General features: G+C 40.1%; 1 long non-coding RNA gene across 2 annotated transcripts in view; it reads left to right on the top strand.

Annotated features, from left to right (window-relative positions):
- The first annotated feature begins 11033 nt into the window (after positions 1 to 11033).
- The window catches only part of LOC126940324 (uncharacterized), a 32417-nt gene continuing 23095 nt past the window's right edge, over positions 11034 to 20355 (top strand). For both annotated transcript variants that reach the window (XR_007720703.1, XR_007720704.1), the window contains exon 1: positions 11034 to 11243. This is a non-coding gene — a long non-coding RNA (uncharacterized LOC126940324). The remainder of the gene's footprint in view (positions 11244 to 20355) is intronic.

A 20355-nucleotide genomic window follows, 5' to 3' on the forward strand; every position in this document is an offset into this window, starting at 1 on the left:
TAAAGAAAGAAAAATGCTTCCAAAAGTTCTGAAAAATTGTCATCTAATCAAAGACATTATATGATGATCTTAAGGAAGGATCTAATCTTTTTCCATCCTACCTTGAACCAGGACTAGATACAATTATGAAGTAGGCGACCGGGCACAGTGGCTCATGCCTGTTATCCCGGCACTTTAGGAGGCCAAGGCAGATGGATCACCTGAGGCCAAGAGTTCAAGACCAGCCTGGCCAACATAGTGAAACCCTGTCTCTACTAAAAATACAAAAAATTAGCGGGGCATAGTGGCAGGCACCTGTAATCCCAGCAACTTGGGAGGCTGAGGCAGGAGAATGGCTTGAACCCAGGAGGCAGACGTAGCAGTGAGTCAGAGATCACACCATTGCACTCCAGCCTGGGCAACAGGAGCAAAAGTCCATCTCAGAAGAAAAGAAAGAGAGAAAGAGAGAGAGAGAAAGAGAGAGAAAGGAAGAAAGAGAAAGAAGAAAGAAAGAAAGAGAGAGAGAGAGAGAAAGAAAGAAAGAAAGAAAGAAAGAAAGAAAGAAAGAAAGAAAGAAAGAAAGAAAGAAAGAAAGAAAGAAAGGAAGGAAGGAAGGAAGGAAGGAAGGAAGGAAGGAAGGAAGGAAGGAAGGAAGGAAGGAAGGAAGGAAGGAAGGAAGGAAGGAAGGAAGGAAGGAAAAAGAGGGAGGGAGGGAAGGAAGGAAGGAAGGAAGGAAGGAAGGAAGGAAGGAAGGAAGGAAGGAAGGAAGGAAAGAAAGAAGGAAAAGCAGGCAGGTAGGCAGGCAGGAAAGAAAGAAAGAAAGGAAAAAATTATGAAGTAGGCAAAATCAGGGCCAGATATGTGTGTACTCTTGTCTGAGGACTGGTCCATTGTCCAGATGCTTCTCCTCCAACCAATTTCCATGAGTTTTGCTCACATCTTTATCGGTGAATTTTCCAAGTAATGATCCGCCGCATGCATGACCCAACTTTGGTCTCTAGGTCCATAGTTCTATCTCAGGCTGGCTTCAGATCACAGCGTTAGAAATGACCATGGGGGCCCTTTGTTTTCACCATGCCAGGTCAGTTTACAGGTATTCTGATAGCTGGACCTGCCATGCCTCAGAACCCTAGTGAACAGGTTAGGTTGCAACACTTGCCAGTTGTTGCAATAGCTACCTGCCTGCCTCAGCTACATGGCTAACCTCTTACTCTGCCTCTGCTTATATAAACACCCGGGCCTTGGTTTCTGTTTATCTTAGCCAATAATACCTGTATCTCACCGGTTCTTTCCTTTCGGAGAGACTCCTGCTTCACACTAACCTATGCTCCGTGACTCCTTAGGACAATCCCTAGAGCAGTGCTGTTCAAACTTTCTGCAAAGAGAAATGGTCCATCTCTGTACTGTCCAATATGACAACTGCTAGCCAAGTGTGTCTATTTAGCTCTTGAAAGTCACTAGCTACCACAACGGAATTTATTTTATTTCATCTTAAATTATTAAATTTGTTAATTTTGTTTAAATAATTCAAGTAGCCACATTTGGCTAGTGGCTACCCTATCAGGCAATGTAACCTTAGAATTCTAGATCAGCCCCACTCCTCAGATCCTCGAGAATGTCTAGTCCAGGACCACTGAGGTCTTCCTCCATCTCCCTCAACTCCATTAACTCAAAAGGTTTTACAATGCAAAGGCCATCTGCCTTTTAACAGTGGACTTCGAAACACCATTACTGATTCAAAGACAAGGGGAATGTGGAATCCCTTACACTCAAAAAAACAAAAACAAAAACAAACAAACAAAAAGAAGTGGACTATTTCCAAACACTTGTAAAGCCGGAGTTGTCAGTAGGAATAAAAACTTTTAACTTCCTCCATGTCCATGACTTTATTTTTCTTTCAATTTATATTTGCATGAGCTGATTGACCATTATCTACACCAGAAAAGGTATCTGGTTTATTACCTCTAAATCACTCTGCCTTTTGTTAAAGCAACTGACCCTTTCTCTCTAATATTGATGTTTTGATGGATATATTATTACCACCTTTCCAAAGTTAAAGAGAATTGATCCAAACATTTTAAATGTAAAAATCCATATGTATGGCCATTGGACTGGGGAGATGAAGTGTCTATACAATTAAAAATGAATTTACCAGAGAACATCTAAAATTGCATTCAGATATTCAGACTAACTTCAGGGACATTATCTTTGCAAGTAATTTAAACCATATCCATAAAGTTGTAGCTTGTAGCTATAGATGTACATATACATCTATATAAGTGGTGAGTGGAGGAATCTAAACAAAGAATCCTAAAAATCGTGTATGATAAATGATATAAATATAAAGAAAAATCATGAGATGAGGAGGCCTGGATGTCTTTAAAAAAGAAAAACAATCCCCACAAACATACAGAAGCTGGGTATGCTAATGAGATAGCGATGATGTAGTAAAATAGCTTATTATCTTCACCCACTGATTACTGAATTAACCAATATTTGAGATAATCCAAAATAGTGGGTGATCCGTTATCTAGTCAGGACTGTATCCCACTACTGCCCTGGAGGTTCACTGCTGCTGTAGCTACCACCGTCATACCCACTGGGAGCTCTCTTCTGACCCCAAAGGCCTGTTACTTGTCTTCCCTGAAACTACAACTTCGGAGTCAATTTATTAATCTGCATGTTCTCTGGAAGCAACAGTCAGAAACAAGGGAGCATACAAGGAAGGAATATAAGAGCGGGAAACATTGTTAGTTGGGCTGAGGCCCTCTAGGGTCTTACAAGCTAGCAAGAGACTCTCCTTAAAGGAATGTCTTTGAAATGTCTTTGAAATGTCTTTGCAGCAGAAAGTACTTGTGCATAACAACCAGATGCATGCTTCTATTTCTCTATCACTGATCCGCTGGCTTCATGAGCTTTTATTGAGCTCTTTTATGAAAAAAACAGTTTCACCTGCACCAATGTCTTTTGCATCACACCATAACCCCAGGTGGTAGTAATGCTATTCCCATTTTACAAAAGCATATGGAGTCTACGAAACATGCCTGAAGCCCCCAAGCTGGTAAATGTTGGAGTCAGTTCACAGAGCAACCGACTCCAGGGTGACCTGGAAACTTCTATCCTCTTCCATGCGGATGATCTCACCACACAGAGAGTACACATGAAGGTCATTAGGAGTCATCTAAATATCGTGCTTCATTGCCTCCTACCTCACAGTCTCCCTGAGTGCAGAGAAGAACAGCTGGGTTAATTCCTAGGCAGCAACACCCAGGAGAGCTTTCAACGTAAGTCTAATTTTATATGAAAATGCTACAAGATCACTTACAACGGAGACATCCCCCAAAGGAATCCATCTTAAGGGGAACACACTAGCAAATTATATTCATACTTAAGGAAAGAGGCTTTGTACAGACACACCCTAAAATATGCCATTGCATTTCTTTGGAATACGTTCAGGAGGTGAAAATAACCGAAGAAACTGGCCAGCTTTCCTTATCACACAATATTCCTAACCATCTGCTGCATGCGTTTATGAAGACAGGGCTCGGTGCTTAAAATTCTCATCAAAGAAAATGTGAATAACCAGTTTACAACCTGTGAGAAAAAGGGAAAGGATGCCTCCTTCCCATTGCCACAAGTTCAGAATCACAGCTAACATGTGTAGTTGTGGGTGGCTGTGCTTGTTTCTCAAAAGAAGATAATTGCACACCCCACCAAATAACAAAACAAAAGGGGAAAATGTGTGTGGGAGGTGGGAGTGAGATGTTAGAATAATTTAATTACTGTCAGGTGGTTTTCAAGCTGTACTGGGGAAAAAAAAGCCTTGAACATGATCTATTACACAGAAAACAAATTGAGCTTCCATTTCAGCTCATTTTTATCAAATGATCTTAAAAGTTTTAAGAACTGGACAAACTTTACGTTGACACAGAAATCAGATCCTATTTGCTACAAACACAAAACTCGTGAGTTCAAAGTCTCAAGTTCAATTAAGGCCTTCAAGGGCAATAACGTTGACTTAGTTCCCTGACTCCTAGCTGCATATTGCACACTGGATCACTAGCTATTCTCTAGGCTATCACAACGATCACAGTATCATAACTCACTAGTAACATATGGCCCAGAGTTCCAGTAGAGACCCTGAAAATGCATTATATATTTGTGTGAGGTGACAAGTTTTTGAAAGGAGGGAAGCCCATCTTACAGGGATAATAAGGAAAGTGTAAGTGGTCACTACAACAGGAAAGAGAGGCTTTTTAAAAAGAGGGAGATGGGGAAAATGATGTGTCTCCTTCTAGCATAACTAGGACCTGTAGGCTGTGCCCCACTTTAGTGGCCTTGGGCTTGGAGGACGGTGCTGAAATATACCACCGGTAAAGCAAGTGGCAGGCTTGGTCTGAGCCCTGCACTGAAGAGAGGCAACACATGACATGGTACCCAAGGAACCTCATGAGGTCCACCAGCTGTGAGAGTGCAGAGGCCAGAACACTGGGAGGAGAGGCCCTGTGTGCTGGCGAAATACATAGCCATGAGCCTCTGCAGTGACAGTAGTCCATGCTCTGGTGGTGGCTGGGCCAATATCAGTTTTACCTGACAGTTCTATGGCAATGATGAAAGTTGCAATGACAACAATGCTCTGGAGAAATCAGGAATTGATACCCTAGAATAACAAGGACCTGCTCTAGAAAGCAGTGGTGTGTATTGGTAACTTGGGCCATTCAGGACAGGCTTCAGCCAAAGAAGCATAGTAGGTTGGTTCAAATCATCTTTGGAATGACTGCCACACAGGCTGGCTCAAAGAGTCCTCAATCTGGGAACACTGGCTTGATGGACCACCCAATTCTCCCCTTGGCCTCTGTATTAGTCCATTTTCATGCTGCTGATAAAGACATACCCAAAACTGGGTCATTTATAAAGAAAAAGAGGTTTAATGAACTCACAAAGCCAAGTGGCTGAGGAGGCCTCACAATCACGATAGAAGACGAAAGTCTCGTTGTACATGATGGCAGGCAAAGAGAGAATGAGACCCAAGCAAAAGGCGTTTGCCCTTATAAAACCATCAGCTCTCATGAGACTTATTCACTACCACTAGAACAGTATAGGGGAAAACACCCCCATGATGCAATTATCTCCCACAGGGTCCCTCACAACACATGGAAATTATGGGAGCTACAATTTAAGATGAGATTTGGGTGCGGACACAGCCAAACCATATCAGCCTCTCCACCACCCTCTCCACAATCTCACTCCCCAGCTCTTCCTCTGAACTTGGAACCATTTGAATATTAAATATATAAGTACCATATGAAATGTAATAAATACACTACCACTGTTAGCTATCAACATAGTCACAAATATTGATGCTAACTATGAAAGTATTCCAGTGATATCACATAACCAGTTAGAATACTGAGGTCCGTGAGCATCTCAGAATGAATAGAAGATTACAACTGTCATCTTCACACAGTACAGAGATAATTATATGTTAATAAAAGACAATAACTATTATACCGTTACAGTTACTAAAAGCCAAATGGCATTGTATGTGAAGCATTGAATTAAAGCTATTAGGTCATTGGCTTCATCTTTGCTTTTTTTTTTTCTTTTTCTTTTTAGTTTTTATTTTTTTAATTTTATTTTTCCATAAGTTATTGAGGTTCAGGTGGTATTTGGTTGCATGAGTAAGTGCTTTAGAGGTGATTTGTGAGCTTTTGGTGCACCTGTCACCCGAGCAGTATACACTGCACCATATCTGTAGTCTTTTATCCCTCATCCCTGCTCCCACTCTTCCCCTCAAATCCGCAAAGTCCATTGTGTAATTCTTTTTTTTTTTTTTTTAGATAGATTCTCGCTCTGTTGCCCAGGCTGGAGTGCAGTGGCGAGATCTCGGCTCACTGTAAGCTCCGCCTCCCAGGTTCACGCCATTCTCCTGTCTCAGTCTTCTGAGTAGCTGGGACTACAGGCACCTGCCACCACGCATGGCTAATTTTTTTTTTTTTTTTTTTTTTTTTTGTATTTTTAGTAGAGACAGGGTTTTACCGTGTTAGACAGGATGGTCTCAATCTCCCGACCTCATGATCCACCTGCCTCGGCCTCCCAAAGTGTTGGGATTACAGGTGTGAGCCACCATGCCAGGCCCCATTGTATAATTCTTATGCCTTTGCATCCTCATAGCTTAGTTCCTATGAGAATGTAAAATATTAGTGAGAACACAAAATGTTTGGTTTTCCATTTTTGAGTTACTTCACTTAGAATAATAGTCTCCAATCTCATCCAGGTAAATGCATATGCTGTTCATTTCTTTTTATGACTGAGTAGAATTCTATCATATATATCTCATATATATCACATATATACATATATAATACATATGATATATATAACTCATCTATATACATACATAATACATATGAGATATATATATCTCTCTCTCTCATATATATGAGATATATGGTCTATTTGCCTATTTTTATACAAGTACCATGCTGTTTTGGTGACTATAGCCTTACAGTATAGTTTGAAATCAGGTAGTGTGATGCCTCCAGATTTGTTCTTTTTGCTTCGTCTTGCTTCGGGAATGCAGGCTCTTTTTTGGTCCATATGAATTTTAGAATTGTTTTTTCTAACTCTGAAGAATGATGGTGTTATTTTGATGGAGATTGTATTGAATTTGTAGATTGCTTTTGGCAGTATGGTCATTTTCACAATATTGATTCTACCCATCCATGAGCATGGGATGTGTTTCCATTTGTTTGTGTTTATTATTTCTTTCAGCAGTGTTTTGTAGTTTTCCTTGTAGAAGTCTTTCAACTCCTTTGTTAGGTATATTCCTAACCATTTTTTTTTTTGGCAGCTATCGTAAAAGGTGTTGAGTTTCTGATTTGATTCCCCACTTGGTCGCTGTTGGCATATAGAAGAGCTGCTGATTTGTGTACGTTAATCTTGTATCTGGAAACTTATTCTTTTATCAGTTCTAGGAGCTTTCTGGAGGAGTCCTTAGGGTTTTGACTTCCTTTTTACAGATTTGGATGCCCAATATTTACTTCTCTTGTCTTATTGCTCTGTCTAGGACTTCCAGCATTATGTTAAAGAGGAGTAGTGACAGTGGGTATCCTAGTCTTGTTCTCATTCTCAAAGGGAATTCTTTCAACTCTTCCCCAATCAGTATTATGTTGGCTGTGGGTTTATCATAGATGGCTTTTATTACATTAAGGTATGTCCCTTGTATGCCAATTTTGCTGAGGGTTTTAATCATAAAGTGATGCTGGATTCTGTCGAATGCTTTTTCTGCATCTATTGAGATGATCATGTGATTTTTTTCTTTTCATTCTGTTTATGTGGTGTTTCACATCTGTTGACTTGCATATGTTAAACCATTCCTGCATCCCTGGTATAAAACCCACTCGATCATGGTGGATTATCTTTTGGATATGTTGTTGGATTTGGTTAGCTAGTATTTTGTTAAGGATTTTAGCATCTATATTCATCATGATAGTGGTCAGTAGTTTTCTTTTTTGGTAGTATGCTTTCCTGGTTTTCGTATTAGGGTGATGCTGGCTTCATAGAATGACTTATGGAGGTTTCTTCTTTCTCTGTCTTGTGGAATAGTGTCAAAAGGATTGGTACCAATTCTTTGAATGTCTGGTAGAATTCTGCTGTGAATCCATCTGGTCCCGGACTTTGTTTTGCTGGTAATTTTTAATTACTGTTTCAATCTCACTGCTTGTTATTGGCCTGTTCAGGGTATCTAATTCTTCCTGATTTAAGCTAGGAGGGTTGTCCAGGAATTTATCCATATCTTCTAGTTTTTCTAGTTTATGTGTGTAAAGGTGTTCATAGTAGCCTTGAATGATCTTTATATCTCCTTTATCTTTTCTCAGTGATGTTATTTGGATTTTCTGTCTTCTTTTCATGGTTAATCTTGCTAATGGTCTATCAATTTTGTTTATGTTTTCAAAGAACGAGCTTTTTCTTTCATTTATCTTTTGTATTTTTTTGTTTGTTTGTTTCAATTTCATTTAGTTCTGCTCTGATCTTGTTTATTTCCTTTCTTCTGCTGGGTTTGGATTTTGTTTGTTCTTGTTTCTCTAGTTCCTTGATGTGTGATCTTAGATTGTGTGTTTGTGCTCTTTCAGACTTTTTAATGCAGGCGCTTAGGGCTATGAACATTCCTCTTATCACCACCTTAGCTGTATCCCAGAGCTTTTGATAGGTTCTGTCATCATTGTCATTCAGTTGGAATAATTTTTTAATTTCCATCTTGATTTCATTTTTGACCCAATGCTCATTCAAGAGCAGGTTATTTAATTTCCATGTATTTGCATGGTTTTGAAGATTCCTTTTGTAGTTCATTTCCAGTTTTATTCCACTGTGGTCTGAAAGAGTGCTTGATATACTTTCAATTTTCTTAAATTTATTGAGGCTTGTTTTATGGCCTATCATATGGTCTATCTTGAAGAAATTTCCATTACTGTTGAATAGAATGTTTATTCTGTGGTCATTGGATGAAATGTTCTGTATATATCTGTTATGTCCATTTGTCCCAAGGCATAGTTTAAATCCATTGTTTCTTTGTTGACTTTCTCTCTTGATGACCTTTCTAGTGCTGTCAGTGGAGTATTGAAGTCCCCACTATTATTGTGTTGCTGTCTATCTCATTTCTTAGGTCTATTAGTAATCGTTTTATAAATTTGGGACCTCCAGTGTTAGGTAGATATATGTTTAGGATTGTGATATTTTCTTGTTGGACAAGACCTCTTACCATTATATAATGTTCCTCTTTGTCTCTTTTAACTGCTGTTGCTTTAAAGTTTGTTTTGTCTGATATAAGAATAGTTCCCCTGCTTGTTTTTGGTGCCCATTTGCATGAAATGCCTTTTTCCACCCCTTTACTTTAAGTTTATGTGAGTCCTTATGTGTTAGGTGAGTCTCCTGAAGGCAGCAGATAGTTGGTTGGTGAGTTCTTACCCATTCTTCAGTTCTGTATCTTTTCAGTGGAGCATTTAGGTCATTTACATTCAATGTTAGTATTGAAATGTGATGTACCATCGCATTCATTATGCTCTTTGTTGCCTGTGTACTCTTTTTTGTTTTGCTTTTTAACTTGTATTTTTGTTTTATATGTCCTGTGTTATTTATGCTTTAAAGAGATTCTGTTTTGATGTGTTTCCAGGATTTGTTTCAAGATTTAGAGCTCCTTTTAGCAGTTCTTGTAGTGGTGGCTTGGTAATGGTGAATTCTCTCAGCATTTGCTTGTCTGAAACTGATTGTATCTTTTCTTTGTATATGATGATGCTTAGTTTCATTGGATACAAAATTCCTGGCTGATAATTGTTTTGTTTGAGGAAGCTGAAGATAGGGCCCCAATCCCTTCTAGCTTGTAGGGTTTCTGCTGAGAAATCTGCTGTTAATCTGACAGGTTTTCCTTTATAGATTACCCGACACTTCTGTCTCACAGCTCTTAAGATTCTTTCCTTTATCTTAACTTTGGATAATGCACTTAGGCAAAGATCTTTTTGAGATAAATTTCCCAGGTGTTCTTTGTGCTTCTTGTATTTGGATGTCTAGGTCTCTAGCAAGGCCAGGGAAGTTTTCCTTGATTATTCCCCCAAATAGGTTTTCCAAGCTTTTAGAATCATCTACTTCCTCAGGAACACTGATTATTCTTAGGTTTGTTTGTTTAACATAATCCCAGACTTCTTGGAGGCTTTATTCATATTTTCTTATTCTTTGTTCTTTATCTTTGTTGGATTGGTTAATTTGAAGACCTAGTCTTTGAGGTCTGTTTTTCTTTCTTCTACTTGTTCAATTCTATTGCTGAGACTTTCCAGACCATTCTGCATTTCTAAAAGTGTGTTCAAAATTTCCTAATGTTTGTATTGTTTTACCTTTAAGCTATCTATTTCCTTGAATATTTCTCCCTTCACTTCCTGTTTGTTTTTTGAATTGGGCTTTGCCCTTCTTTGGTCCCTCCCTGATTAGCTTAATAACTAACCTCCTGAATTCTTTTTTGGGTAAATCAGGGATTTATTCTAGGTTTGGATCCCTTGCTAGTGAACTGGTGTGATTTGGGGAGGCGAGTGTTGATAAGCCTTGTTTTGTCATATTATTAGGGTTGATTTTCCGGTTCCTTCTCATTTGGGTAGGCTCTGTCAGAGGGAAGGTCTAGGGCTGAAGGCTGTTGTTCAGATTTTTTTGTCCCACAAGGTGTTCCATTGATGTAGCACTCTCCCTCTTCTCCTATGGATGTGGCCTCCTGTGATCTGAATTGCAGTAATTGTTGTCTCTCTTCTGGGTCTAGCCACCCTGTGAGTCCATCCAGCTCTAGACTGATATTGGAGGTTGTCTGCACAGAGTCCTGTGATATGAACCATCTATGGGTCTCTTAGCTTTGAATACCAGCACCTGTTCCGGTGGAGATGGCAGGGTGTGCAATGGACTCCATGAGGGTCCTTAGCTTTGGTGGTTTAATGCTCTATTTTTGTGCTGGTTGGCCTCCTGCCAGGAGGTGGCGCTTTCCATAAAGCATCAGCTGTAGTCATGTGGAGTGGGACCTGCGGTGGACAGGACCCTAGAACTCCCAAGATTATATGCCCTTTGTCTTCCACTACCAGGGTGGGTAGGGAAGGACCATCAGGTGAGGGCGGGGCTAGGTATGTCTGAGCTCACTCTCCTTGGTTGAGAGTTGCTGCAGCTGCTGTGGGGGATGTAGGAGAGATTCCTAGGTCATGAGAGTTGTGTACCTAGGAGGATTATGGCTACCTTTGCTGAGTCATGCAGGTTGTCAGGGAAGAGGTGGAAAGCCGCAGTCACAGGCCTCACCTAGCTTCTATGCAAACTAAAGGTCGGGTCTCACTCCCACTGTGCCCCCTCAACAGCCCCAGTCTGTTTCCAGGCAGAGGGCGAGAGGTGCTTGAAAACTTGCCTGAGGCTATCTGGCTCCCAGCTGCGAAAGAAAAGGACTTTGGTTCTCCCCGCCCCTGCCCCCGCTCCCGCGGACTCTGCAAGCCGGGATTCGTGCCCTCCCCTGAGTTCAGGCAAGGAGGATTCTTGCCTTGTTCAAATTGTTACAAAGTTCAGCTACAGAATTCCTTCTCCCTGTGGAGTTTTACCTCAGGCTCCTCTGACCACCCTCCTGATGGATCCCTGTGGTGCTAGGCAGGAATGGGCTGCCTGGGGATCCAGTGAGCTCCCAGGGCCTGTCTGCTGCTTCCTCTACTGCTGTATTTCACTCGCCTTGGCTCTTCAACTTGACCCAGCTCCAGGTAAAGTCAGAAACCTCTCCCACAAACAGACCTTCATCTTCTACAGTGGGGGTGTGTGTTCGGGAGACGCGGGTCTCCCTTTCCCACTTCCACAGTTGGGGCACTCACAGTGTTCGGGGTGTCTCCCGGGTCCTGCAGGAGCAGTCTGCTTCCTTCAGAGGGTCTCTGGGTCCTCTCCGGATTGCCGGTTTGTTCTTGCAGTTGATCTGGAGATAAAATTCACAATGCAAGCCTTCGCATGCTGCTCTGTCCGGAGCTGCAATCTAGTCCTGCCTCCCATCTGCCATGATGCCCTATTCTTTGCATGTTTTTTTTTTTTTTTTTTTTCAGACATAGCACAGAAAAGTGCCTGTTTACTTGGCAGGCACCCTGGTACCCAGATAGAAGTGCTTGGGCTGAGCCGAGTGCCTTGGTTACAAGTACGTCATCAGCCACAATTAAACCAGGAAATACAGGAGTCTCAGGAAGTGCACTTGATAACCAAGCCTCACTAAGCCAAAATTAGCCAATAATCAGCATTGCTCTTCATCCTGAGATGATGCAACCATATTTTACAAGGCAGTCCAGTGGTGGAAGACAGGCCTGGGGACACACTAGATCCCTTGTCTAGCTTTGTCACCAGTTCACATGATTTTAGACAACCAGGGTTAAATGCCTTCCCAGTGTTTCAGCTTCTCTCTTGCAAAGTCTCAAATCTATCCATCAGTGGCAGGATTTATAAGTTCATATGAGTGGCAAATGTATTGGACAATGACGTCTTTAATGCCAGGAACAATGTTTTATTGTTCTTTACATACACTGAGCACAATGCTTGCTGCAGTAGTCATTGAACTATTACTTGCTAAATTATTAACAGTCAGAAAACTAAATGATAAATGAGACCCATTAGTCACTAGCTGTTTGGACAAGCTTTCTGGTTGTCCATTGACACTATTAAGCCCTGGGCTAGGAATGACAAGCCCAAGATCACTTATAGAGTCACATGGAAAAGGCTAGGGTAGCATTCTAGCCACAGAGCTGTGCAGCCTGCCCAAACAGGGCTGTCTCAGTAACACAAGCTCTCCTCCTACCAAACCAAAAAGAAAAGCAGCTTGGTTAGAGTCTTAGGATTCCAAGAGCCACTTATTTCTGGTTATTTGCTTTTGGCAGGCACTGCATAGATATCAAAGGAGTAGTGCTGAAATTGAAGAGATTTATCATTTTCATTCCTAGAAAGTTCGTAGGAATCATCATGTCTTGTGGTACATAAGTACAGCTGGAATTCTTTGTATCCTGCAGAGGAGAAACACACAGGTGACCACGGTACTGAGGCACCATTCCAAGAGAACTATAGAATCTTGTTTCTGTCCTCTAGTGATTTGCAATCTAGTGTCTTCGTGACTCTTTAAGGAAAGAACACCTATGGTTAGCATTAAGAAACTGTTAAGGAGCATGTAGCGAAGCATAGGCTCTGAAGTGAAAAGAACTGGGTCTTACTAGTTTTGTGACCTCGGGCATATAACTTCATCTCTATGGGCCTCAATTATCATAACAGTTCCTATCTCTCAGCCTTCCTGTAAGACACAGATGAAATCAGGTATGTTCAGAGAGGCACTGCAAACTGTAACACACATCATACATGCTAGTCATTATTGTTTTATAGACACTTCTTTCTGCACATCCAGAAGGTAGAGACGTGAGCTTCAAAAAAAAAAAAAGATCAATTTAAAAGCAGTAATTCAGAGAACGATGACTGCAAATTGAGAGTGAATTCCAGCAAGACAGTGACCAAAAATTGAATGCTGGATTTAGCCAGATGCCCAGAGATATCAGTGCACACCAAGGAGCTAATAATGTCATTCCGCAGAACTCTGCTTAGAACACAAAGGAATTTGGCCGTCAATTCTGGTGTCTCCAATACCAGAGTGATTTTTGATACCCAGGAATTATAAGAATTGGCATTTGCTCAACGTCTATCACATTCACTTATTTTTTTCACTAAACATTAAAACTTCTATCACATAGGCAAGTTGAGGTTTTTATTCAGCTCTAAAAATCGAATGATAAAACTTTCCGATCATGCCTGTGTGAAAGTATTGCCATTTGTAGAAACAAATTAAAACGCTGGAATGCCCACAGTGTGAGCACAACAGGCTCTCAATGAATTTATGCTTTCCTATAAACCTGTAAGCTTTCTCTGTAAAATAAGCAATTTTTTGGACAGTTTTTTTTAATGGCCCAGTTGCTCTAGTTATTAGCAGACAAAATTTTTATGGATTTTAATACTTCTCTATTCAGAATAATTGTGTAATTTATGGTGGAATATGTGCCCAGTTACCATATATTTCTCCAGGTTTCTAGTTAACAGCCTTTCCCATGCACAGTTGGACTGCTGATGTAAGTTTGTAAGAGAGATGCTTAATTATCCTTCTGTTCTGTGCCTGACTCTGCTTCCCCCTGGGGTCCTTCTGGCAATTGTCTTAGCTCTCCTGACACCGAAGCAAAGGAAACACAGAGCGTCCCAACTTTCCTCTCAGGGTTTTATCCAACTGCATCTGCAGGACCACAGGGAGGGAGGAATTTAGGTCCCAAACACATTTTTGTTCCTCTGTAGAGAGGCAACTCCTCCTCCTTTCTATACTGTGCTCAGAAACAGGCTGCACCCACCCACGAAAGGTCCGGGGAGGCTCCTGGCTAGAAACTGTGCAGGGCGCCGCCCTTGGAGCAGTCTGTCTCCATGGAGACCGACGCGCCAGAGAAAACTCACACCGGGCCAGGTGGAGACCACAACAGCGGGGGAGATACGAGAGTCAACAGATGGGGAAAAACAAGAAACACTAAATGGGAGACTGAAGTGTTCGGGTGGGAGAATTTACTCCTTTGTAGCTGTTTTTTAAAATATTTCCTCATCTCAAAGACAGAGAGTGAAAGGGGTGGGAGAGGGAGGGAGGGAAGGAGGGAGGCAGAGAAGGAGAGAGGACTATCCCTAGATAAGTAAAACGAAAGCGTTAGTTTTTCATTTAATTACGTATAATTTCCTCCAGGTCAGAATGTTCTGTAATCCGTTCAATGTTTATAATTGTGGATCTGCTCCATTTTCATCATGCAGCAGTAGTAAGAAAGTAGCTGATCATGGAAACCACTGCCTACACTTAGCAAATAATCAGTCCCCATTTAAACCCCTCATCAAGTTGTATACATGATATGATCTCTTAAGCGCTTGGCTTTTTCTAGAATCTCATTAATTTCAGAGTGTGATTTCTAATGATCGCATTTCAGAAATTGTCAGAAATGTTTTTTTTTTTTCCTTTTGTTGCTTGTTGCCAAGTGAGAACAATCTTGTAATGACACCACATTTTTTAACATGCTTTTTCATAATGAGTCTTCAGGGGAAAATTCAACTTATGAGAACTAAGAAAACAGTCTGCTACTTCGCATATCATCAAAACCAAAGGAACATGGTTTTGCATGCATAATATGACATGGTTACAATGCCTGCACTGGGCCAGCCATACCCGACATAGATTATGAGCCATTGCTGCTGATCAATACAAGTGTAGTATTACTTGCACTTGCCAGTACACACTTTAACATAATCGATAATATATAATTTGTTAGCGTTTCTAAGAACTAGGGAATAGAAGGGAAGTGTAAAAGATCAAAACACAAAGTCTCAGGTTTGCCTCTGAACAATTCTATTATGCGCCGCAAGTCACAAAAAGCTAATGTGCTCAATGGCATAACTTTAAAAAAGCACGATTACGTTTTGTTACTTTCTGTTACCACTCAGGATTTACCTTAGTCATTAGTATTGTTTTCAGACCACATAGAGAATAATAGTGAAGGGAGAAGAAGCTCATAAATAAGATGCATTTATCTAAAACCCCCTGTCCTTAGAGACCAAGAATGACTTTCCTCTTGGGACTTGAGGAGCAAAGGTGACAGCCTTTGTCACAGGAGCTGAACCTGAAATGAAGTGATGGTATCAACCACACTCCCAAGGGAATTATTTTTAAAGAAATACCTTTGACTTTATTCAGTGACACAACACCTTTTTCCCCTTTTACTGCAATGTTGTTCTGTTACATTGTCAAGAATCCTTGGATACAGCACAAATCTGTGTTATTTCAAAGCTATTTCAAAAGGCCTAATAATTCCTTATATTTATCAAGTACTCTAACAACCAAGACATGAAAATATTTTAATTTTCTTTGCTCAGTGTTATAGTTTAGTTTAATTCATGATGCTCAAAGTCAGTCCTTCTGCAGAATTTGAGTCAAATGAAAAGGTCTGCATGCTCAAAATATACCTCTTTTGTCAACCTGAAGCCCTGTTATTGGAGTCCACATAGATTCTCACAGTATTTCCCAAAGAACTACAATTTTAAATTCTATTATCGGTAGTTAATTAATAGTAGTAAAAACTGCTTAGCTAAATGAAGATACTTGAGGAAATATGACCAGAGCAGGTAAAATAGGTAAGAGATATTCAGAGAGAGAGATTGAGGGAGAGAGAAAGAGAGTTTATTTTGGCATTTATTAAAAACGTACTCTGCACATGAAACTGGGCATTCTCTATGCAGTATATTTTTTAATCCTCACAATAAATTATTACTGTTCCCATACCACACAATAGGTCGCACAGCCTGAATCTAGCTATGCTGGTGAGAGAACAGGGGTGATGGGTGGGTGTGGAAAGTCTAGAGAAGGCTCACTGCCTGAGACGATCTGGTGACAGCCAGGACGTAGGATGCTAGATGTCAAAGGAAAAAGCTCCAAAGGCAAATTCCAACAAAGGGGTGACCCAAAGGGACATAATGGAATCCTAAAATTACCTCTATTTCATGATCATTTTTAAAACACTTGAAAAACAGGGAGGACAATGATTTATCGAGAAGAAACTACAAGGCCTCTTCAATTCTCAGCTACTTCAAAAACAGCAATAAAGTGTTAAGAGTTTATTGCGGCCAAGAGCTGTGGCTCACACCTGTAATCCCAGCACTTTGGGAGGTCAGGACAGGCGGATCACTTGAGGTCAGGAGTTAGAGACCAGCCTTGCCAACATGGTGAAACCCCATCTCTACTAAAAATACAAAAAATACCCAGGCATAGCAGCACACGCCTGTAAACCCAGCTACTCCAGAGGCTGAGGCAGAAATTCTTCATCCCAGGAGGCAGAGGTTGCAATAAGCCGAGGTCGTGCCACTGCACTCCAGCCTGGGAGACAGAGTGAGACTCCGTCTCAATAAATAAATAAAAGTTTATTGCAAGAAGTATGTACAATAGAGCTTGTGAATGTGGTGAGTGTGTGTATGTAGTGTGATGTGTGTGTGAACACACATGAGAGTGCAGTACGCATGTGAATGATGTGTATGTATAGATATGTGTGTATATGGGGCAGGGTGATAAGCACATTTCACACATTATTGCTTCGTGATCCTCTAAATAAATTTTCACACACTTGGGAAAATAAGCAACACCACATGAACTATCCGCCTATCTGACAAAATGCTCTGGAGAAAATAAATGTAGCTGTGATAACTGGACTCTCTTTAAATTTCAAACAGCTCCAAAAAATTTCTCATAAATTTAATATGCTCCCTAGAAGCAAATTTCTCCCATTCTTCAAGAGGTCCCTTTAACACCTTTTCATCTGTTTTCTGATCCCCAATATTCCCTATAACCCACTTGTTATAATAACTGTTAACTGATGACCTTACCTCATACTTCACTGAGAAACTAGACACAACCATATAGGAATTCCCCTATCTTCCTAGCATCATCTCCACCTGTGTTGGAAAACACACACTCTGCTTTTCTTCCTGTTTCAATGGAAGAAGCGTTTGTCTTCCCAGCAAAGTCTACCACATTGTGCTCTGGATCAGATCCTCTCTATGCTTCTCAAGGATTTCTGACTCTCTTTGGAATTTTTAGTGTCTTTCTTGTTTCCATGAGCATACACATTTGCTGTAGGGTCTCCCTTCTTTAACGAGTGTTCCCATGATCCTGCAATCCTCCACAAAGATTGCTCCCAATTCTCTGCTCCTTATTACAGCAAAACTGATTAAAATAGCTCTCTACCATCCACTGCCCCTATGGCTTCACTTCCAGACATCTCTTTGATCCCCTTCAGTAGGCTTTCTCTCTTACACTCCAACCCAGTGGAACTGCCCATAACCAAGCACCAGTGACTCCCCTTCTACCAAAGACAATCTTTAATTCGCTGACCGTATTGCACTCTCTCAACAACAGTTTACAGAGTGAACAGGCTCTCCTTCCTGAAATATTTCTATCTCTTGATTCCCATGAAACCCACCTCTTAGCTTTCCTACTACTTCCCTGTCCATTCTTCTTCAGTTACTTTACTGGCCACTCCTCTTCTGCAAGACCCCCATCTGAGGTCCCAGGAGTCAATCTTCATCATTTTTCTATCTTTGATCTATGCTCTCCCTCTTGATGATCTCCCATAGCTATAGATGATACCTAATTGCATCCAATTTTATGTATTTGGGCCCAACCTCCTTGATGAGTTTCATACTCTAATATCTAATGGACTACTTACAATCTACACTTAGATGTAAACTTAACATTTACACCTCCAACTTAACATATTCAAGACAGAACGTGTGTGCTTTGCCTTTCTGTTATTGGGGTGTGTGTGTGTGTATGTGTGTGTTGGCCTCCAAAACCTGTTTCTTAACCCCAGTACTATTCTATATCTCAGTAAATAGTGCTATAATCCAATTAAATTTACAACCCAATTTAGGGTACAAAACCTAGGAATCATATCTACCTTCAAAATATACCCTGATTCCACCCACTTTTCAGTTTCTATTGCAAATACCTGGTATCAGCCACTGTGTGATCTCCTATCTGAACTATCTCCTGCTTGCAGACCTGCCCCATCCTAATATCTGTTCTTCACACCAAATCCAAAATAAGGTGTGTAAAACACTCATCACATCAATTGTCTGGTTAAAAACCCCCCAATGACTTCTGAGTACATGTAGAATAACATCCAAATTCCTTACTGCGTCCCTTACGGTGTGGGCTTTCTGTTAATATCTTTGTCTATTCTCTGACTTCCTCTCCCAGCTCTCCTCTTTTGCTCACTGTGCTCCAACCAATGCTTACTGTGCTCCAACCTTTGTTATACTTTCTAAATAAGACAGCCCTATTCTGGTCTCAGGAGTTTGCACTTGCAGGTCACTCTACCTGGGTCATTCTTCCCTCGGCTCCTCATCTAACTGATCCTAATCACTAGGTCTCCTCTCAGATGCCAACTCTGCAGAGATACTTCTGCAGACCAACACATTTAAAATTGATCCATATCCCCCACTTCATTCACTATCACACCATCATGTTTTATTTTCTTCATGTAACCTGTAATAAAGAAAAATTCTTATTTGTGTGTTTAATCTTCACACTAGAATTTCAGTTCCATGAGAACATGTATGTCTTGTTCATTTATTGTATTCCAGGTGCTTAAATCAGGGTCAACAAGTAGTTGATGTTCAGTAAATATTTGTTGAATATAGAGATTAATTAATTATAGTATGTTGTGAATCCTCAATCAGGTAGAAGTGCCATAAGCTAATGATCTAAGCTAACGCATGAAGATAGTCTTTTCTTGATAGTTTTAGTCTTGTGCTAAATCATAATAAATACCCTTTAGGCTTAATAGGAGAATGTGACCCAAACACTTCAGGCATGTGGAGAATATTTTAATGACAGTACGAACATGCGAGGGAATTGTTCAAGCTCTATGCTTCATTTCTTTCTTCAGCATGGCAGTATAATTTAATTACACAGTGCTATATCCCTATGCATCTAAAGTCAACAATATGTTTACCGTAGCCGAGCTGTACAGTTATGAAAAATTAATTTTTAATCATTTGGTGAACTCATCTTTACTGTATCTTACTAGATACAATTACTTTGAGATTTGCTATGTGTTGAAACAAGATCAATGTCAACTGTCAAACTGCCAGAGTGGCTGTAGTAATATCATACCAAGTAGATTTAAAACAACAACAAGAAAAATGTTTCTAGAGTTAAAGAGGGACATTTCATAATGGCAAGAGGGTCAATTCATCAGGAAGATAACAATTAAAACATGTATACACCTAATAAATACACAAAGCAAAAATGGACAGAATTAAAGAAATAAGAAATTCAACAACAATAGCTGGAGGCTTCACTACCCCCACTTTAATAATGAATAGAACAAGGGAGAAGATCAACAAGGAAATAGAGGACTTGAACAACACCGTAAACCACCTAGGCCGAACAGACATCTATAAAACAATCCACCCAGCAACAACAGATTACACATTCTTCACAAGTACACATAGAACATTCTCCAAGGTTGATTATATACTAGGCCTTAAACATGTCTCTGTAAGTTCACAAGGATCAAAATTATGCAAAATATGCTTTCTGACCACAATGAAACTAAATTATCAATTAATATCAGAAGGAAATTTGAGGCATTTACAAATATGTGGAAATTAACAAACAACAAAATTCTAAATAACCCATGGTTGGAGAAGAAATCACAAAGAAAATTCAAAAAATACTTTGATATAAATAAAAACAAAAACACAATAAAACAAAAGTTATGGGATGCTGAGAAAGCAGTGCTCAGAGGAAAATTTATAGCTGTAAACACCTTTTTCCTTAAAAAAAAAAACAAAAAAAAGAAGGTGATCTCCAATCTAATTTTCCACCTCAACAAAGAAGAAGAGGAAACTAAACCCAACACAGGTAATATACTTCCTGTCTGTATAGATTTGCCTAGTCTATAGATATAATATAAATGGAACCATAATAAACGTGGTCTTTTGTGACCAGCTTCTTTCCTGGAGTAGACTGTTTTCAAGATTTATCTATGCTGTAAGCATGTATTGATACTTCATTCCTTTTAATTGAGAAATAATATTCCTTTGTAAGAATGTACCTCATATTATTTAGCCATTTATCAGTTGACAGACATTTGGGTTGTTTCCACTCTTTTGACTATTATGATTAACAGCTTTGAACATTCACTGTAGTCAGTGAACCTACATTGACACATCATTGTTGCCCAAAGCCCATGGTTTACATTAGGGTTCACTCTTAGTGTTGTGCATTCT

This window comes from Macaca thibetana, chromosome 17 (assembly GCF_024542745.1).
Source record: "Macaca thibetana thibetana isolate TM-01 chromosome 17, ASM2454274v1, whole genome shotgun sequence".
In the NCBI taxonomy this organism is placed as follows: Eukaryota; Metazoa; Chordata; class Mammalia; order Primates; family Cercopithecidae; genus Macaca; species Macaca thibetana.